Below are 18,984 nucleotides of genomic sequence, written 5' to 3' on the forward strand. Positions count from 1 at the left end.
GGCATCTATTTAAGTCAGATATTCTGGAGAATGCTTGTTGTTAAACATTTTTTTTATGTCAGAACCATTGAATATGTCCTCACAGTGTGCTACCTGTCTGTACTGTGTGTGCGCTGAAAAAAAATCCAGCGTTAGGCACCAGCCTTTTTTCAGCGCACACAATGTACAGCCAGGTAGCTGATTGTAGGGAGATATTCACTCATTTTGACAAAAATAATATTTTGACAACAAGCGTTCTCCAGCATTGCTGACCCCACCTCTGATTTTGGTTTCAGGAGTGACAAGTATCAGAATATCCTGCTCAAGCTGAAAAGTTGTACTTTAACTAACTCAGCAAGAGATAAGTTATGTATGTTTTAAATGAAAACAAAATGAATTTGATCATTTACAGTTTGGCCGCACAGAAAAAGGCAACCAGTGAATTGATAATCCTTCATATCCAAGAAAGGCTCTCACGTAGCAGAACAACTTGAAATGACCTTTTCCATGTTTACTGAGTGAAGAGTATCGAGTCGACTACTTTTCTTTCACAACTTAAAGAAAATAGACTGTATATAAAGGTTAAAACGTGAGGTGACTTATCAGTGGAAGACAAACAATCCAAGCAAGCTGTGTTTGCTCAATGTTAATTTATTCTTCGCCTCATCGTAACCAAGACTTTACGCCAAAGTGTGTGTCAACATTAGATCCATAAAGTACAGCAGTGCAAGATTGTCCGAGGTGATTGACGGATGAAAGGCTTGGGCAATCAGTTGAATTGCATGTATTTAGAACATTTTACCGGCTCTACCTCAGCATGTCTGTTCTGGGTAGATAACAGTGCTAGTATTGTTATACTGTGTAATCTAAATTTATATGCTCAGCTTCTTTGCCATATCTAATCATGACAGTGATGGCATGCCCGTGGTCATTTCCCTGTTCAATGACAAGTGGTGAATAATCCCGCTCTGAAATTTTACAGGACAATAATGTAATTAAAAAGTAGTTATACGCATCGCCTATACTGCCTGTTTGAAGCTGGAACCTCGTCTTGCCCATTAGAATCTAACAGCCATGCCTACTATACTGTATGTCTACTCATGTACTGAATATATTAATGCAGCTCTGCAAAACAGCCGCAAGATGTCGCCATTGCCTTTGTCCATTCCTTCAGTCTGCAACCCTTCTGATGACTGTATGTTGTACCAAGAGGCAACAGGCATTGTAATTATTATGAAATTATTTGACAGTGAAGTTGGTTGATGCTTTTACTAATTAATATTCCAAAGCACCCTGGTATTACTTGGAAATGTTTCTTGCTGGACTTCAGGTAAAAGCCCCACTGTTCTACCACATTGTGCTGTACTGTATGCTTACTGAATGAAATGCTGTTATTGTTATCAGTTTAAAGCATGCTATGACAATCGTTGATGATCCTGTCTAAATCTCACTGTATGATGCTCAGGCTTATTTTGTAGGGAATAACAATACATTTTGCACATTTAAATTATTTATTCAATGAGAAATACTACTGTAATTACGACAATAAAGAAGGAAAGTGCTGACCTATGCCGTCGTCTTCTTTGTGATGGGGTTAATTTGACTGATGCCAGCTGCCTCATCCAACTGCGTTTCTTGATTACATTTAATCACATTACTTTTGGCTCCCTTCCGTCCACGGCACTCTAATCCAACTGCTCCAATTAAAACTGTTAGCGTAATACTGTATATTTATGGGAACGAGGGCTGTTTGAGATCATCTCACTCTTAAAGTGGGGGCTAAGGCTTAAGTATGCGGTTATATTGGAGTCCATTACATCATCTCAGCATAATTGATGATTGTCTGCTGGCTTTTTCACCTAACAGTTGGTAACTGAAAGATTGGATTTATCCTTCAGTTTATGTATTCTTTAAGGATGTTTTTTTGTGTGTGTGTGTGTGTATGCTGTAATAACTCTAAGATATCCAAGCTATAGGTATGACTGTTCTGCTCTTACTGTCTTTCAATTTGGCCTCTAAAATGCCTTGGGCTTGTTTAGTAGAGCAAACTATAAACTAATCTAAACACTGTCAGTGTTAAAGGTTTAGAGATAGAGGAGTAGAGACCTGAAAAGACACCAAATTTATGTTTTGTGTCTGTATCTCAAGCTGAAAAAGCTTGGGAACCCTTGTACGCAATTTTTTCAATCCCAATATAAGTAAACTGGCCATTTGTGTTGCAGCCATTTGAACACAATTTCAGTGTATTCATAGAGCTGAGGAGCTAGCATGTAAAAGGCAATATATGAAATATAACATTAGAATTTGTTGCCAAGGACTTGAGAGTGTCCAATTGAAAAGAAACCTGATTTCACAGCCCCCCTGAACATAGAAAAAATTACTTAAGCAGCTATTGTCTGCCTGCCTGCCTGCCTCTCAAGTGTTGTTTACGAGAATATTTTGAATAGTAAAAGCAGTTCAAGATAGTGTCTGTATGCCCCTTCATAACAAAACAGGCTGATGATGACGGTATTATGAAGCAGGCAGCGGGTCACAGTGCACCCACCAGAGAGCCTCTCTATCATTGTCATTGTCTTGGGTGCGGGCTGGCCTGTACCTTTTGATATGAGTATATAGCTAGATATGAGTCATTATTACTGGCTCACCTTTTGTCTTGGGAAGGGGAGGGGATGCACACTTGAGCATCATATTTATCATTCCCCACATATGATGGATGATAACCTACTCCTGTATATGTTTCACTTTTATTGTAGAAAGATAATGATTTAATATTTACCATATTAGTGTTGAGATATGCTACAAAATGATGGTCTGGGTTTCATTTCCTTTCCAGCATGAGTAATAGTAATAATAAAAATGCATACTCATGCAACTTAGCGTTATAGCGCCTTGTAGCCGATTGCTTTGGTTTTACTCCCTGTAGCTTGATTACAAGACATAACAAGTTATTTGAAGTAATAGCTCAACATTCGCGGTTATATGCTCATTCGCTTTTTTTCCCTAAAGTGAAATGACAGGAATCCATGTAAAACACCTGCCTGTGCGTAAAGTACTATCTTTATTTTTAGTATGGGGCCATACGCCAGATGCAGTAATACATGGAGCCATGGATAGCTGTTTAACACAGCATCAAATGAGTTCTATATGAACATTGGGCATCCAGCGGGAAATCTTAAAGTGTGCCAAGATGAATATAGAGAAATGTGCCCATAATCCAGTAAAGTCACCATGGTTGATAGCACAGTTTCATAATAATTTGTTTTTGTAAAAGGGAGCAGCTACATGGGATGTGTCATTAGACGACATCATTGCCACAGTTTGTCTCCCTGCCGTTCAGCATATTAAGCTATACTTTTCAAAATCAATTCAAAGCAGCATATGAACAAAAATGTTGTATAAGGTTTCCTGGAAAATAATGGATGTGGCAGAGACAAATGATTCATACCATGGGCACTTAACAAGGAAAACAAAAACTTGTTAAGTGTTTTTTTTTTAATATAGATTTTAATATATAATTTGATTGCCTGGCAGAGTTAGTGTATTGGATTTAACTGTATTTTGGTTTAATTATGTAATGGGCTGGCATGAGTGCAGATTGTTAGTGGTTATTAAAAGTTAAGTTTAAGGAATACTGTTGAATTATTATTTTTTTTTGCCTTTTTACCTGATAGCCAATCAGAAGAAAGGTTTTTTTCACTTGGCAATAGTTTAATACAGACACAATAGACAGATCTGTTTTTGAAAAAAAAAATTATAATAATCTGTTAGTGGCAACATTTACATTTATTAACTGAATGCTTTAAGATCACACTTTATTTAATCCAAATCAGGTAATCAGGTCCACAATGTTGTTTTATCCAGCATTCCCTCGGCAGGTTATAAACAGGTAACTGCTGTTGAGTTCTAATATGTAAACGTTTTCATGTAGCTTTTCCTTAGATTAATGGAATTTTCTCTGTTTTACTGTTTTTTATTTAAATGTTTTCTTTTTCTCCTAACATTTTATTATAAAAGTGTTACTTCTACTAATTCAGGTGTTCAATTTTGTTTAAATTACTGTCTGAATTATTTTATATATTATATGAACATCTGTACATACTGTTAATACATATAGTTTTGATTGTTGTCTTTTGCTATTGTTTATTGCCAATATTTGTAATGCTTTGGCAACACTGTATACCATAATAGTCAATAGATTGAATTGAGAGAGAGAAAGAGAGAGAGAGAGAGAGAGAGAGAGAGAGAGAGAGAGAAAGAGAGAGAGGGGGAGTGCTCCCTCATGGCCCTGATCAGTGTATCTGACAGCGCTAATGTCGGCAGGCATCACTCGGGGACTTTTGGGGAAAAAAACTAATCTAATGTAACCTGAGCATCGGTTTCCTGATGGCTCTATTGGCTTCTGATAAGAACAAGATAACAGCAGATGAGGAGGAAGAGAAGATGAAGGAGCAAATAGAATGGCAAAAAGAAAAAAATATATAGATTTTTTTTAGATGTCACGTTGATGAATATAGAAAAGGTGTCTCATAGATGCTTATAGGCTACTCACTGTCAAAACATGACTGACACACAGGGGAGGTCCAGGGCATTTCATGTGATATGATTGATGCTGTGAAAAATGGCCCCATTTCTCTCCCTCTCTCTCCCTCATCGCCCCTCACTGGGAGAGAATGCATTTAGCAGGAAATGCGAGCCATCGTGAAATATCATATAATGAGGCACCTGGCAAGCACTCGAACAGCAGATTTTCATCCAATTTGGCTGTAATGTAACGGGGAGGCGGTCGTCTGAACAGATCGAGAAAGGTGTTTGCCTCAGCCTTGCTATTGTAAAAACGTATACAGGTGATATTTTGCATTTACACATTTTTCCCTCAAGTGGCTGATGTCTTAAGGCAGAACCCAGAAAGAAAAGGTTTTCATTCCTAGTTCACAGTCACTGCACATTGTGTCAGTATGAAGTTACAAAATAGTCAACAAACACAGATAGATAGATAGATAGATAGATAGATAGATAGATAGATAGATAGATAGATAGATAGATAGATAGATAGATAGATAGATAGATAGATAGATAGATAGATAGATAGATACAGAGCAAAGCATAATAAAACAATAAAATAGGCTACATTATTCCTTGAAAATATATTTGTCAGTTGTTTCGTTATTGTTCGTAGTTCGTACATTTTCCAAGTGATTGAGTATGTACAATAGTTATATAGATGTGTTTAAGATTCTGGTTCATGCATTTTCAATTTGTTAAAGTGGAGTGGTCTAGGGCCTAGGCCAATACGTTTTCTGTATGGCTGCACGACTAGCCAATCAGAGATCACCTTGTTGGTGAGTGTGAGAAAAAAATAGGAAATTGTGTACGAGAACGTGGACAATTCATTGGAGACAGTAGGCTACAGTCTACGAGAGATGCATGCAGTGAGCAGCAGGAGAACTTACTTTTTACGTGGAGGTGACTGATTTTTGCAGACTAAAACAGTGCAGGCCTACTTTATATTGGCACAAATTATTTTGCAGTTAACTAAAGGCCAGGACACACCAGCCCGATAATCGCCGTCGTCAAAAAAAAAGACGAATCTGTTTGGTGTGTGCCGTGACGTCGGCCGACGTAGAGGTCGTCGGGCTTGTTTTGAGCCTGTCGGCCGCCGATTGGCGGCCGACCGTCTTTCATTTGGAGCAATTTGATTGGTGGAGGGCTAGCGAATCAGTGAAGCCCGGAAGTGAGGCGGGTAGCACAAACAGCTAACAACAGCTAGCCATCGTTTTAATGTGTTTGTTCGTTTCGTTTTGAGAGTACTCACATGCATCAACCCTTGTTGACTGCTCGACACCATGCTCGACACTCTCTGCTAAAAATTGTGCTCTTATGGTCCATAAATATAAATACGTATTTCTATCTATGTTTATGCTCTAGAGAGATGTCCAATCATTTCCGGCTTTCGTATTTTTTCGGGCCACAATACAGATTAGCGCCGCCTGCTGTTGTGGAGACATTACGTCCCGCGAGCGTACGGAAAATAAACAGTCGTCTCGGTGTGTTCTTTAGCAGCGACGGGAAGCTGGAGCTTCCTGAAACGGCCGACTCCATTTTTTTTGACGACGGCGATTATCGGGCTGGTGTGTCCTGGCCTTAAGAGTCTGTGCATCTCACAGTTTTCCCGTTGTGTTAAAAGTTAAGTGCAGCCAGGTTAACTGCATTTGTTGTTTTTACTAGTTTTGGAAAACGTGTTAAGTGTAGTCCTACAGTAAAACGTGGACGTTTAAGCTAGCACCGTTGTCTAGGGCCAGTCAGCTGTAAACGGCAGCCGAAGCGTTCACAGAGGACCAGGAGATACAAGGACTTGACCTTGTTAATTAGCCGCTGTTTCTACTGCCTGGAGGGACTGCTTCTTCAACCCAGCTCGTTGGCTCTACTGAACTGCTTCTTTATCGTGGATATGTGAGTAACGGAGGCTTTTCTATCAGACACAGAGGTTGCGTTCCGAATCGCATAGCCTACTCTTTCTTTTTTCTATTCTACATACTACATCTGACGATAAAAAGAATCGTTAGTTACGTATTGTAACTCTAGATTCTATGAGTATAGGCGCAGGCATACTATTGGGACATACTTTTCTCTCTTATTTCATCATAACATTGCGCCTTGATCTTGCCTCTTGCTTTTATATCCGTCGCATCCCCGTTTGTTTTCATATGGAGGCTTCGTCGATGTTACGTCACTTCACGTGCGCACTGGATTGTGGGTCAGAATCGCCCAAATAGGATGCACTTTTCAACACTAAGGTTGCGTTCCGAATCGCATACTTTCTACTATATAGTATGTAGAAAAAAGATTTAGGATGTCCCGGTTCTTGTGGCCAGATTTAGGATGGTTAGAAGTACCCTGATGTCCTACTTCATGCGGCCAAGATTGTTAGTGTTGAAAAGTGTTATCCTATTTGGGCGATTCTGACCCACAATCCAGTGCGCACGTGAAGTGACGTAACATCGACGAAGCCTCCATATGAAAACAAACGGGGATGCGACGGATATAAAAGCAAGAGGCAAGATCAAGGCGCAATGTTATGATGAAATAAGAGAGAAAAGTATGTCCCAATAGTATGCCTACTGCATCCTAACTAGATTCTTTTTATCGTTGGATGTAGTATGTAGAATAGAAAAAAGAAAGAGTATGCGATTCGGAACGCAACCTAACAATCTTGGCCGCATGAAGTAGGACATCCGGGTACTTCTAACCATCCTAAATCTGGCCACAAGAATCGGGACATCCTAAATCTTTTTTCTACATACTATATAGTAGAAAGTATGCGATTCGGAACGCAACCAGAGTGTGTCACAGCTCATTAAAGGATTTAATGATTTGTTTCTGTGTGCCAACTTATGGGCGCCAACGGCTCAAAATCAAGGCGCTTGAAGGCTAATGTTCAGAATATTTTAAAAGCTTGAACTAGTAAACCAAAAAAATATAATATTTTCAATGACTGCTGTGTTAAATTGTGTTCAAATATAATTCATGCCATATTGTGGCCTGTTTAAAAATAGCCTATTTGAGAAAAATAGTAGGCCTAGGGCCCTAGGCTATTTGAATTTAAAGGGAATACATCCTACGTATGCATTTTAACCAGCGTTTCGTATTTGGTTAATAAAACATTTGCCTAATGTGTGTTTGAATTTTTTAAAGGCTTTTTATTAGTGCACCAATCGAGATTTATGAGACTGTAAAGCAACATCAGGGCTCTAAACCAGGGGTGGGCAATTCATTTTCCCAAGGGGCCTCATGAGAAACAGGGACTGTTATGGGCTGGACCAATAGGCTTAACTCTATTCTGATCAATATTAAGCGTCTCCAAGCGTCTTTCCCAATCTATCCAGGATCTGCTGGGCGACTGCGTTTAAATAGCCATTTTCGGATCTGTGGCAGTGTGTAAACACTCTTACTTTTATCAGTGCAACGCAGCAGGCACACTAGAATCTTCGTCCTTTTCTTTTTAATTGCAACTTGTATTCCATGCATTAGCATATGCAACCTTATTTGCGTTTGGTTTCTAACCCTTTTAATTTCCCATCGACCTCACGCGTTAGGGTCAGGGAAAGCCAAAGGCCAGGATGTGGGCGGGGGCCGTACAATGGTCTGGTCTGCGCTAGACACTAACATTTTCACTAGTAGCACTGGTGCTACCAACTTTCTCAGTTGTTTGCACATGATTTGTCAGGCGGCAAGTGCTTGACACAGCTTCAGCGTTTCACTGCAGACAATGTGTTTACTGTCTCTGAGGTAAGTAAACCTTTTTCCTTTAATTGAAAGCACCTTACATTTTTTTGTATTAGATGCCTAAAAATAATACCTTTTTGTGTTTATTGGGTTAACGGTTAAAGGAACGCAGCATTCAACTGAAACTGGAGCGCGACTTCGACGTCATCGTTCTCAGCCACTTCCTCTGTTCGCTGATTGGATACTCAGAAATTTGTTCGGAAAAATCTCACTAATACGCCCCTTCACCAGACTGACTACTGAAGGAAAAATGAAATTTGGGCGGAAGTAGGTAGGCGGGCGGAGCCAGGCTAGTTTATTAGTGATGTAAAATCAATAAATGCGTGTCTCCAGAACATATTTAAAAACTTTGAAAAAAAGAACATTTAAAATTTGAAGATTTTTTTTTTAAACGGTTTTCGTTTATTGATTTTTCCTAAACGGTTATGATTTACTAAACGGTTACTCGTGTACACGTGCACACCCCTAGTCCGAACACTTTTGCTTTCAGCGATTGCAGTGCAATGGTTTATTCAGCATGAAGTTAAAGTACTCGCCCAAGACTGATGTTAAATCGAAACACAAAAGCCTTGCGCCAGCGAAGCAGCGATTGCCAGTTGAAACTCCGTGACGGTGGGTAACGGTGTCATTCACAGTGACACCTCGCCAGTGTGAGCTGCCGTACAGAAAAGCCCTGTGGCTTTAGGGTAAAATTAACCGAGGTTATCATGCCCGTTAACGTTGTTGATGTGGAAGGCTTCCGCGATCGTATTGCATTTCTTGAGCCTGGATACACAGAGCCATGTCGCCAAACTGACAGCGCGACTAGAGAAAACTTTAAGCCTCTTGTTTTTATGATCATTAGGGCTTTGATGCAAATTCTGAAGTCTGAATATTGTGGCAGCTGCTGTGCGTTTTTTTTCTCTCCAGAAAACTCAACCTGCACTGTAAAAAAAAGGCACTAAGTTGATCTTTTTGTAGATTCATACCTCCTCAACATGCAAATGAATGAGTTGTTCACAATCAAATCCCAAGTAGAATATTAATTTTACTCTTAGATTTGAAAGTTTCACTGTTTATTTATTTAGGGTGGCTTTTTAGTTTGAGGAGAACATATGGGAGTTTAATTTATGCAATGTTGAAAGAATTGGCAGAATTTTCATTTCGGTGCATCCCAACAGTGAATAATAGTCTTAAATAATCGTGATTACAATATCAATCAAAATAATCGTGATTATAATTTGCCATAATCGAGCAGCCCTAGGTTAACGTTAAAGTTATCTAACATATTTATTAGGGCTGTCAAGCGATTAAACAAATTAATCTAATTAATTACAGGCTCTGTGATTAATTAATCTAAATTAATCGCATACTTATATGACACTTTTATACCTGTTTGTAAACAGCTGTATAGCCTACTACAGTTTGTTTCTCTGTCTCTCCCTCTCTCTCGTGCGCACGCGCTCGCTCTCCGTCTCTCGTAACTTCTGTCTCCTCTCCTCCCCTCTAGTCTAGATGGAAGAATAGGTCCATGCGCATAGGGTGGCTTTATTTTTGCAACCTGAAGTGTCTATTTTAAGATTCTGCCAGGTAACAGGCTGAACTAAGGGTTTTTTTGGTATATTTTTAACAGTTTATTACACATTTACCAATTTCGAAAATGAAAACAGCAAAATTAAAGAAAGCATAACTTTTGAAGAAAAAAACATACAGAGGCAAATTAACAAATTTTTCCATATAATTCTGACTCAGGGAATTCAGTAAAATAGTTATTTTTAACATTCAAGTCCATTTTCCCTGTTTCTCTGGACAAAAACAGCGAAAAACAGCAAAAAATGTATTACATCTATATTTTCTTTTTTTATTATTAAATAAACTAATAAATGTAGTACAAATTTAACGGTTTAGCAGTACCTAACTATTAAACTAACTAACTAACCTAGAATTTTGATAAGAACTACATATTCCTACTCCCTACAGTCCAGGGAATAGGTATATGTAGTTCAAATTTAGAGTCTTGGGCCTGCCATATACTCCAGCAGATAGGTGCAATATATGAAGGAATTGTGCTTTTGATGATACAAATATGAGCTTTGGCACACTGTTAGAGCATGCCTTAAGGAAGATTTTTGGCTATAGGGCCATCACCAATTTTTCCTATGGCACCAGTGGCGGCCATTTTGAAAATGGCTGCCGACGGTTGTTATTTTACATGTAGCTTAGGTTGTAGACCACCTAGGATCTTGGTTCTGGTGGCTAATCCTACATTTTTAAGGATGAGGAAGACAGTGGCACTATTCAAAACATGCTGGAAACTACTGAAGTACATGTACATGTACTGTATTCAGGGAACAAAATTATGGTAAAACCATCAAATATTAGCGGAATTTGACATATTTTCCAGTAACAGGCAAGGTAAGTCGCGAGCAGAAACCTTTACTCACATAAAGTTTTAGGTAAAACCCCAAATATATTAGCATAAAAATTCAAAATGGACCTAATCCTACTTTTACAAGAATGAGGAATGCAGAGGTTCTAAGGACAATAAGCTAATAACTAAATACGAACATATATCTGGCATACAAGGAATTCAATAACTATACAGTAATTGACAGATTTATAATAATTTTTGAAAAAACAGCCCACGTCTGTGGCAGAGGGCATTGCCCTGTCCACTGCACCCCTTTGTGAATCCACAGCAGAGGAGTTCACAACAGGCCTGTATCGATCCTGGTAGTGCGGCCCAGTGAAGTTCCCATCCACCTGTGGCCTTCTTGGACTTGCCTGATGCATTTACCTAAGCTCTCCCATGTGACTTTAGTGACATCTGACAAATATTTCTGGTGGGTTCAGCGTATGGTGGAGTGGTGGTGCTAGAACTAGTACATTGTCCTCAAGTAGCATAGTGCATTGAGGGACCATGGCCAAACTATTGAAGGTGGTGGATCCTAATGAGCCCGAAAGATCAGAGTGCCTGGCCAATAACCTGGAACAAATGTGTTCCGTTTCAGGAAGACATAAATGATATGCTGAAATGTCCATCTAATTTTGCATGTGGCACAAACCCCTACTTGACAAACTTTGTAGACCTCTTTACCCAAGAGACCAAGTACCAAACTCAGTGTCTTATCTATCTGGGGCCGGTTTCCCGATAACGTCATCTCTTAGCGAGCTACGAAGACTCCTACGTTATGACTTACCAAAGTTGTTTACCTCTGTAGTCGTGGTTCCCGAACGGTCTCTTAGGAGAAACACTCCATACGTCGTACGTACACTGCTGAAATCGATTGCTCAGAGTTCGATTTTCCATTTCCTGCTTATTTCATGCGAAGCTGCATGACAAGTCTTTGCGAATAAAAGATTACTAGAAATCCTTCTAAGCCGAAACATTTATTTAACACCTCTTGCTTTATAATCTAAGTATCTTTAAGAACAATAATCACGTTTCGTGGTGGGTCAGTAAGGAAACTGAAAGTATAATATCGCCAATGGCCTATATCAATAAAAACAGACGGCCCAAACAGCGTCCAAATGAGCTAAAATCCTAAATACAATAAACAGTAACATGGCACACTTATTTTAAGGTAAGCTTTAATTGATTATTCATTAATTTTTTCACACGTTTACATGTTTTGAGGCGGAGAATCCGACGCACACTGCGGAGCTGTCAGTTGAGCCGGCTCAGCTGACAGCTCCGCAGTGTGTGGAACACAGTGCGATGGTTCTAGTGTTAACCTTGGTCGAACGTATTACCATAGCCTATAGGCCTACTGATTTAAAAAAGGTAGCCTAGGCCTAGGCTATAGAAAAGTATAGAAACAGCGGAGGAGATTAAGATTGTTTCCAGCAATTATTTTCTTCATGAATGACTTGTGGCAGTTCCATGCGCAACAGGGATGTCACTCGTGTCCGTTTTACGCATGGTGCTTACGGAAGGAAATGTGGGGGTCTGTAGTAGCCAAGCCTATCTCTGGCGATGCCACAGCGATCGCAGGGACTTCACTTGTCATTAAACTTATACATCTGACTGTATTTCATATCAAAGGGACACAGCGATGACTGTATTAAATATCAAACTGATAAAAACGATCCGACTGTAGGCTGTAGTGTATCACGTATAAAGTAGCCTATTTTTATATTGACGGACATCGCATCCAATCAGTTAATGCTGATTGTCAAGTCAGTTAGATGACTATGTAGGCTACTTATAGTTTGAACACTTTGTGAATCAGAGTGAATGGTATTCTGCTAAAATATATAGCTTACTTTAAATGTGATATGTACGCTATATACAGTTATCGTTTTTAACAGTTTGTTATTTAATACAGTCATCGCTGTGTCCGTTTGATATGAAATACAGTCAGATTTATTAGTTAAATGACACAAATGAGAGCTGAAACATCCCTACGGTAGAGCTAAGAAGGCTCTGAGGGCGCTCCAGACCAACCTTACCAACGTAGGACGTACGAAAGAGATTCGTAGCAAAGAACGTTTCGGGAAACAGGCAAAATGTTAAGTAGGAACTCTACGTAGGGGTTACGAATGACGTAGCGTTAAGAAGGCTCTACGAAGGCTTTGGGAAACCGGCCCCTGTACAATAGAGTGGGAGACAAGAAAGCAAAACAATATAACAGACAATGTTAACCATGGCATTGCATTCACTGCACTTGTCTCCTATATTGAGGTGTACATGTAGGATCCCCTGTAGCACCAATGTGCAGGGTTACCAATTAGTGTTTTTGCCTCAACCAGCCCCTCACCCTCTCACGTACAACAGTTTGGAAAGCCAGAGGGAGATTTCCAACAAATGTAGGCCTACCATCAGGCACAGCCAAGACCGGGAGACACCATTGCCCATCTACCTGAGCATCATGATCCATACGAGGACCTGCAAACCATCCCTTGTGGACATCCTTTTTGACCTGGTACTGTGTGCATTTCATATGATCCGGCGCTAGACATCTCCACAGAACTTGTAGATGTGGAGCTTATCAGCAATTCAAGGTGAAGATCATTTAATTGTGATGTTTGCGGGATTTCACATTGAGATGTCAGCGACCTCTTGGAGGGTAGCTGGGGGACAGAAGCACATGTACAAGTTGGAGTTGCTACTGCTGGGACAATAGATCCCTTTCTGAAAGCCTCCAAAGTGACACGTACCTGACATGCTCATCAGGTCAGAGCCAGCATCCTATATCTGGAGGAGGGAAACAATCATACATCCCCGGAAGACAGGTGCACTGAAAGAGATGTGATGGACCAGTTTCACTTCTGGTCCATCACCCTGCAGCTGGAAATAGTTGATGAACTATGTTTGATTAATAAGAGAGGCCAACTTCCTACTCAATATTGATGCCCTGACCAAGATTGTGCCTTAGTTCATTGCTTTGGGACACAACCACTCCAGATAGATAACAGTATATTTGCTTGATATGATTACACTGAAAGATACTCATCCAGGTGTCAATGGGCAGTTTCTGAAAGGAAACTTTGCTGCAAAGAAGATGACATGCAGCTTCTCAGCCAATGCCATTGACTAGGCCCACAAGCAGAGTATTGCCTCTGTGAAAGGTGCCGGTAGTATTGTAGGCCTGATGGAGAGATTTTTAGGCCTACACTAAGACGAGAAAGGAGACAGCTGGCACCATGAGCAGACCACACATGCACTGGTGCCGTTTGCACGCAATGTTAAAGCACTAATTGGTGCCATAACAGACACGGTCAACCAGCCTATCTAACCTCCCTCTATTCGGCCAACCTCCAGTCTGAGAGGAGTCCAGGTCCCAATTAGCCTGGAAATCCAGACCCGCCGCTGGCAAATACAATTTGCTGCGCCTGTTGGTCTGGACACTCTCCATTGAAGCTCATTAAATATGTCAAGAAATCCTGAGCTACCAATCAAATTCTTCTTTCGGATATGGGCGGGCCAGAGCCCTATGTATGGTGCTCTGGGGCGCACGTAACCTGATAACGACAGTGCTGTGCATGCGCCACCAAAGCCGTGATAGTAAACATCAGAGATGGCTGTGGATATGTGGCTATTTGTGCTGTTCAGTTTGTCTTTTGGCACAGTTGTTGGCCAGTGTTGTTGTTGTTTTTGTGCGGACATGCAAGCTGTTGTGTCGGGTCTGATCGCAGCCATGGTTGATTAGGGAAATACAATATCGGGAGGGAGACTAGGCACGTTAGGCGCGTAGAACCATTTTTGACACAAAATGATCATGCAACATTTTAGCTGCGTTTCGCACGTAAAGCATACACGGGTAACGCGTGTAGTGTGTTCGCACCTTTAAACTTGCTGACGTTCGGCTGTCCTCTCGTTGCAGACGGCTGGTCAGCCTCCCGCAGTGCAGCAGGCAGTGTAGTTGTCCCAATGTAAGTTGTTAGATAGTGAGCTTGGTAAGCCCAATACGATGCACTTTCTCACCTACAAGGTGAATTAGATTAGGTGAAGTGTCTAAGGATGGATGCTAACATTATCTGGTTTCTAACTCTTTTGCCTGAAGTTTAGCTAACAAGCTAACGTTAGCTAGCTGCTGATAGCCATGGAACTATCTGCCTAGTTGACTGCTGATAGCCCACCCTGTTAATTTCCGATGTATAGTGTCATAATAGTTAACACTGCTGCTGCATCATGAGTAGTGAGTCCTACAAAAAAACACTCCAAAAGGTAATACGTTTTCAATGTGCAGAAAGTTTTTAACAATAAAGTATAATAAATATTTGAATGCGATACAGAATGCCTCAGTGCCTTACTGATTTATATTCCATTAGATTTGCGTCAATGGGAGCTATTTGTCTTTTCCTTAACATGTCCAACATAAATAAATACAGAAGACACAAATTACTGAAAATAAATTTAAATCAAACTAAAATATTCGGTGGGATGTAGGGGGCGGATCATTCTGCACATGCGTTAAAAAAATTAACGCAGATAATTCCAGAAATGTATCACCCTGCGTTAACGCGTTAATTTTGACAGCCCTAATTTAAAAAGAAAAAGTTGGTTGGGAGCCGACTCCCATCGTTCACTTAAAATAGCCGGCTCGTTTGCGGCCGACGCATCACTAATGTCACTGAATAATATGTTTTGTAGTGTTGCATTTAACAACACTTTCTGTATGATGTAGTCTCATTTTAACATTATAAAAACAAAGTCAAAACTAAGATTAATTTTCTACTCATGTTTCCTCTCTGCTTGTTGGAGTAGAGACCTTCTGCAAGGATGAATTTAATTGTATTTAAACTCTCAACAAAAACTTTTGTATTAGCCTCTTAACTATGTCTATGTTAATGATAGTAGTCCCGTTCTTCAAGGTGCTATATTGCTGTGTGCAGCTATAATTTACTTATGAAATAATCAAATCTATGCAAAACATCTAACGAGAAGGAAATGAAATGCATAGCAGCCTATAATATAGTTAGTCACTGCTCATTGAGGATGAACGGAGATAATATTTTGTTTATGACGCATTTGGTTTCTGTTTAATACAGTGTCTTGTAGAGTGGGAAGGAAATAGCTGTGATCAGTTTTCTCTCTGTGTCACCGCTCTACCCGTCTTTAATTTCCGTTATTTGAAATATGTAGACGAGGGTGCTGGTGATTTGTTAAAAGTTACTGTTGCTGACAAACTTTTATTACTTGTGGACTGCCAGTGAGTTATATATATTACATGCAAAAAGCTGTCTTCAAAGTTTTTTGTTTTGTGTTGGAGTGGCACAGTGGTTTACCCTTGTTTTCGCTCACTGCTCTGGCTTCCTGGGATTAACAAACTAAGCATATGAAATAGAGGCAGGGAGGACAGGAGCCTAGATACCTGGGGATTCCTTTGTTTTTTTATTTGACAAAATTTGGATATATTTCTAGACATAATGACTGAACACAATCTGAGGATAAAGTGGGGTGTTTAGTTGTTCTGTAAAGCTGCTAGGGAGTCTATATTGTAGACATAGCAAGCTATCGCTGACGTGCACCTCCATACCCAACCAATCATTCCCAGACCTACTCTTTCTGTAGACTTTTGGGAATTTTGTTAACATACGTATGTTGTTTTAGAGCATTTGCCTAAATGCATTGTTCTTCAATTCTAGAGAATGCTTGTTGTCAATTTCAGTGAATATTTCCTCACACTGGAAAAAAGATAGTGCTAATTCACAGCCAAGGCTCTGTAAATGGGCATTTTGCTTATTTACAGTGCCAGTTTAGGAATTGTTTTCAGTGCACACAGGTATCAGATCCTAGGAAAATATTGATTGATTTTGACAAGCATTCTCCAACATGGCTGATTCTAGCATTAACTGTCTTTACCAATTCGAATAAGTATATGTCCCCAAATGTGGAGATATTCTTTGGAGACTGCTACACCAGAAAACCTTGTTAGTAGGATTACAGACACTAAACATGTCACAGTAGAGACCGTCTGACACGCTGACAGACAGTAGTGCTGGTATCGTGTAAGCCTGTTGCCCTTGTGTCATCCTCCCAGACACTGGCCATCTGGCCCCACTACCATTGGTCTGCATTATTCCAAGAGAAGCGTTAACTGCACCACACTGCACCTTTTGAAAGCATTTATCCCAAGTAAAACAGACCCCTACACTTGGAGAAGAGATGGTAAAACTAGCAATTTATGGGGAAAAGACAGGAGGGCTGCAGGGGTACACTGGAAAAAAAGCCTCTTAAAAAATAAGTAGAAAGAAAACACACATGCAATACAAGGTGTTCTTCGCTTATAAAAGTAAAACAAATTTGTCAAGGTAAGATTTCTTGAAATAAAGCCTTTCAAGATAGAAGAGATTGAAGTCATAGAAGATAGAAGACACAATCACCTAACTGCTGGTTAGGTGATTTTACTAGAAAATTAGACCCACATACTAGTAGGATTCTTATGTTTACAGTGTAGAAGGGTAAAAGAGCGATGAAGGAAACATAGTAATTGTTCTCTTGGGCATCGATGTAGAATTTAGGAAGAGAATGTGACGGCTAGTGGTTGGGGGACACACAACACTCCTAAAGTGAGGGGATTCGTCATCCAGACAAGCCCTTTATGAACTTTAAACTCCAATATCATCTTTTTGCTGTGTAACAAAGACAGAAATAAATTGGCTTCAAAATTACTGAAGAGGGAATAGCTACACATTTAACGTGGGAAAGACAGCACAACCGTCAGATATGATATATCTGGGGACAAAGACCAAAAAAAACACTAATGTTTCAGAATCTAATCATTGTGAAGGAAAAGGTCTTTCATTTCCTAATAACTTAATTACAATTGTAAACATTTTTATAAAGGCGCTGCAAATTAGGCTAAATTACTTATTAGCAGCATCCGTTAGGTCGAGTCTGAGAGACTTAATGTCAAGGTAATGAACAATTAGAGGGACTGGATATTAGGGGTGTGCGGAGATGTCATTATCTGTATCTGTATCTGTATCTGTTCAACCAACAAAATTATCTGTATCTGTATCTGTATCTGTATCCGGATACACAACAAGAAGTGGGCGTGGAGTATACCGGAAGTTTCTTTTACATTAGCCTACATTAAAGGAAGTCACACCTAAATAGATTTTCTAAACTAATATTCATTGTCAATGCAATTGTTGTCCCTTCAAAGCATCACATTGATGTAATGTTGACATATAAGTCAAAAAGTCAGATATATTTCTACCTTTTCATCTCTCTCTCTCTCTCTCTTCTTTGTTCTCAGAATACGAAGAAATTCAGGGAACGAAAATATTGATAAATAACAGCCCAAATCTGTGCATAGGCTACTCACTGTTAGTAAATGAGGGCCAGTGTTTTACTTTTAACTTAATTAAGGTATCCCTTTAACTGGGGGAAATACAGCTGTATTTCATGATTATTTTTTATCTCTATCTCTCCCCCTCCCTCTTTTTTTACTTTTGTTTTACTAAACTAAGGTTTAGGAACAATATATGTATTATCGTGCCAATCTCTTAAACCCTAAATAATATGTTAGCCTTTCCACAAAGCCACATGTGATTTTAATGTGTCAAGTTTGCAGTTTCCGATTTTATTGTATAGGTCCTGAAGTAGGCCTCGCCGTATACGCATTGATTGACAGCTGAAAAAGTACAGATCCTAAACATCAGTTTGAAGGAAACGTTGTGGTGTTTGAAAGAGTTTAAGCAGTAGGCCTAGTGAATGTAAATACATCGGGGAAGGGCTGACGGTGACTCGGGGTGCAGCATATTCCATCGGTTCGTCTCTTCTCCGCCACGGCAGCGGAGGAAACTCACATAAAAACGGCAGCGAATGCGACAGGTAGAACCCTCTATTCAAGGGAAAGGGCGAACGCGCTGCGTTTATCAGTGGATAAAAAGAGAGAGACCGCGGGTCACGGGACGCGCCCGGTCGTCTCATGTCCACCGCAGAACAGCTGTTAGTGTCATTCTACCTGTTGTCATTGAGGCGGAACGCGCTGCGTCAATTAGGTGCATAATATATTTAAAAAAAAATCCCCGAATAATAACGGGACTATTCGGAAATTATCCGTATCCGTATCTAACTCATTATCCGTGCTTATCCGAATACATATTCGGATTCGGGCTCATCCCTACTGGATATGCAGTTAAAATTAGGCAGAAAAGGCCATGCCTTTTAAGGGAGCTTTCAAAGATTCTAAGCTGCAATTCTGCTGAGAGCTAAATGCCTGCTATAAGAAAAGCATACATAAATGGTCATTCTTAGCTAAATCATCAAAACCAAAAGCCTAGCAAAAT

This window comes from Ammodytes marinus (assembly GCF_949987685.1).
Source record: "Ammodytes marinus genome assembly, chromosome: 20".
In the NCBI taxonomy this organism is placed as follows: domain Eukaryota; kingdom Metazoa; phylum Chordata; class Actinopteri; order Uranoscopiformes; family Ammodytidae; genus Ammodytes; species Ammodytes marinus.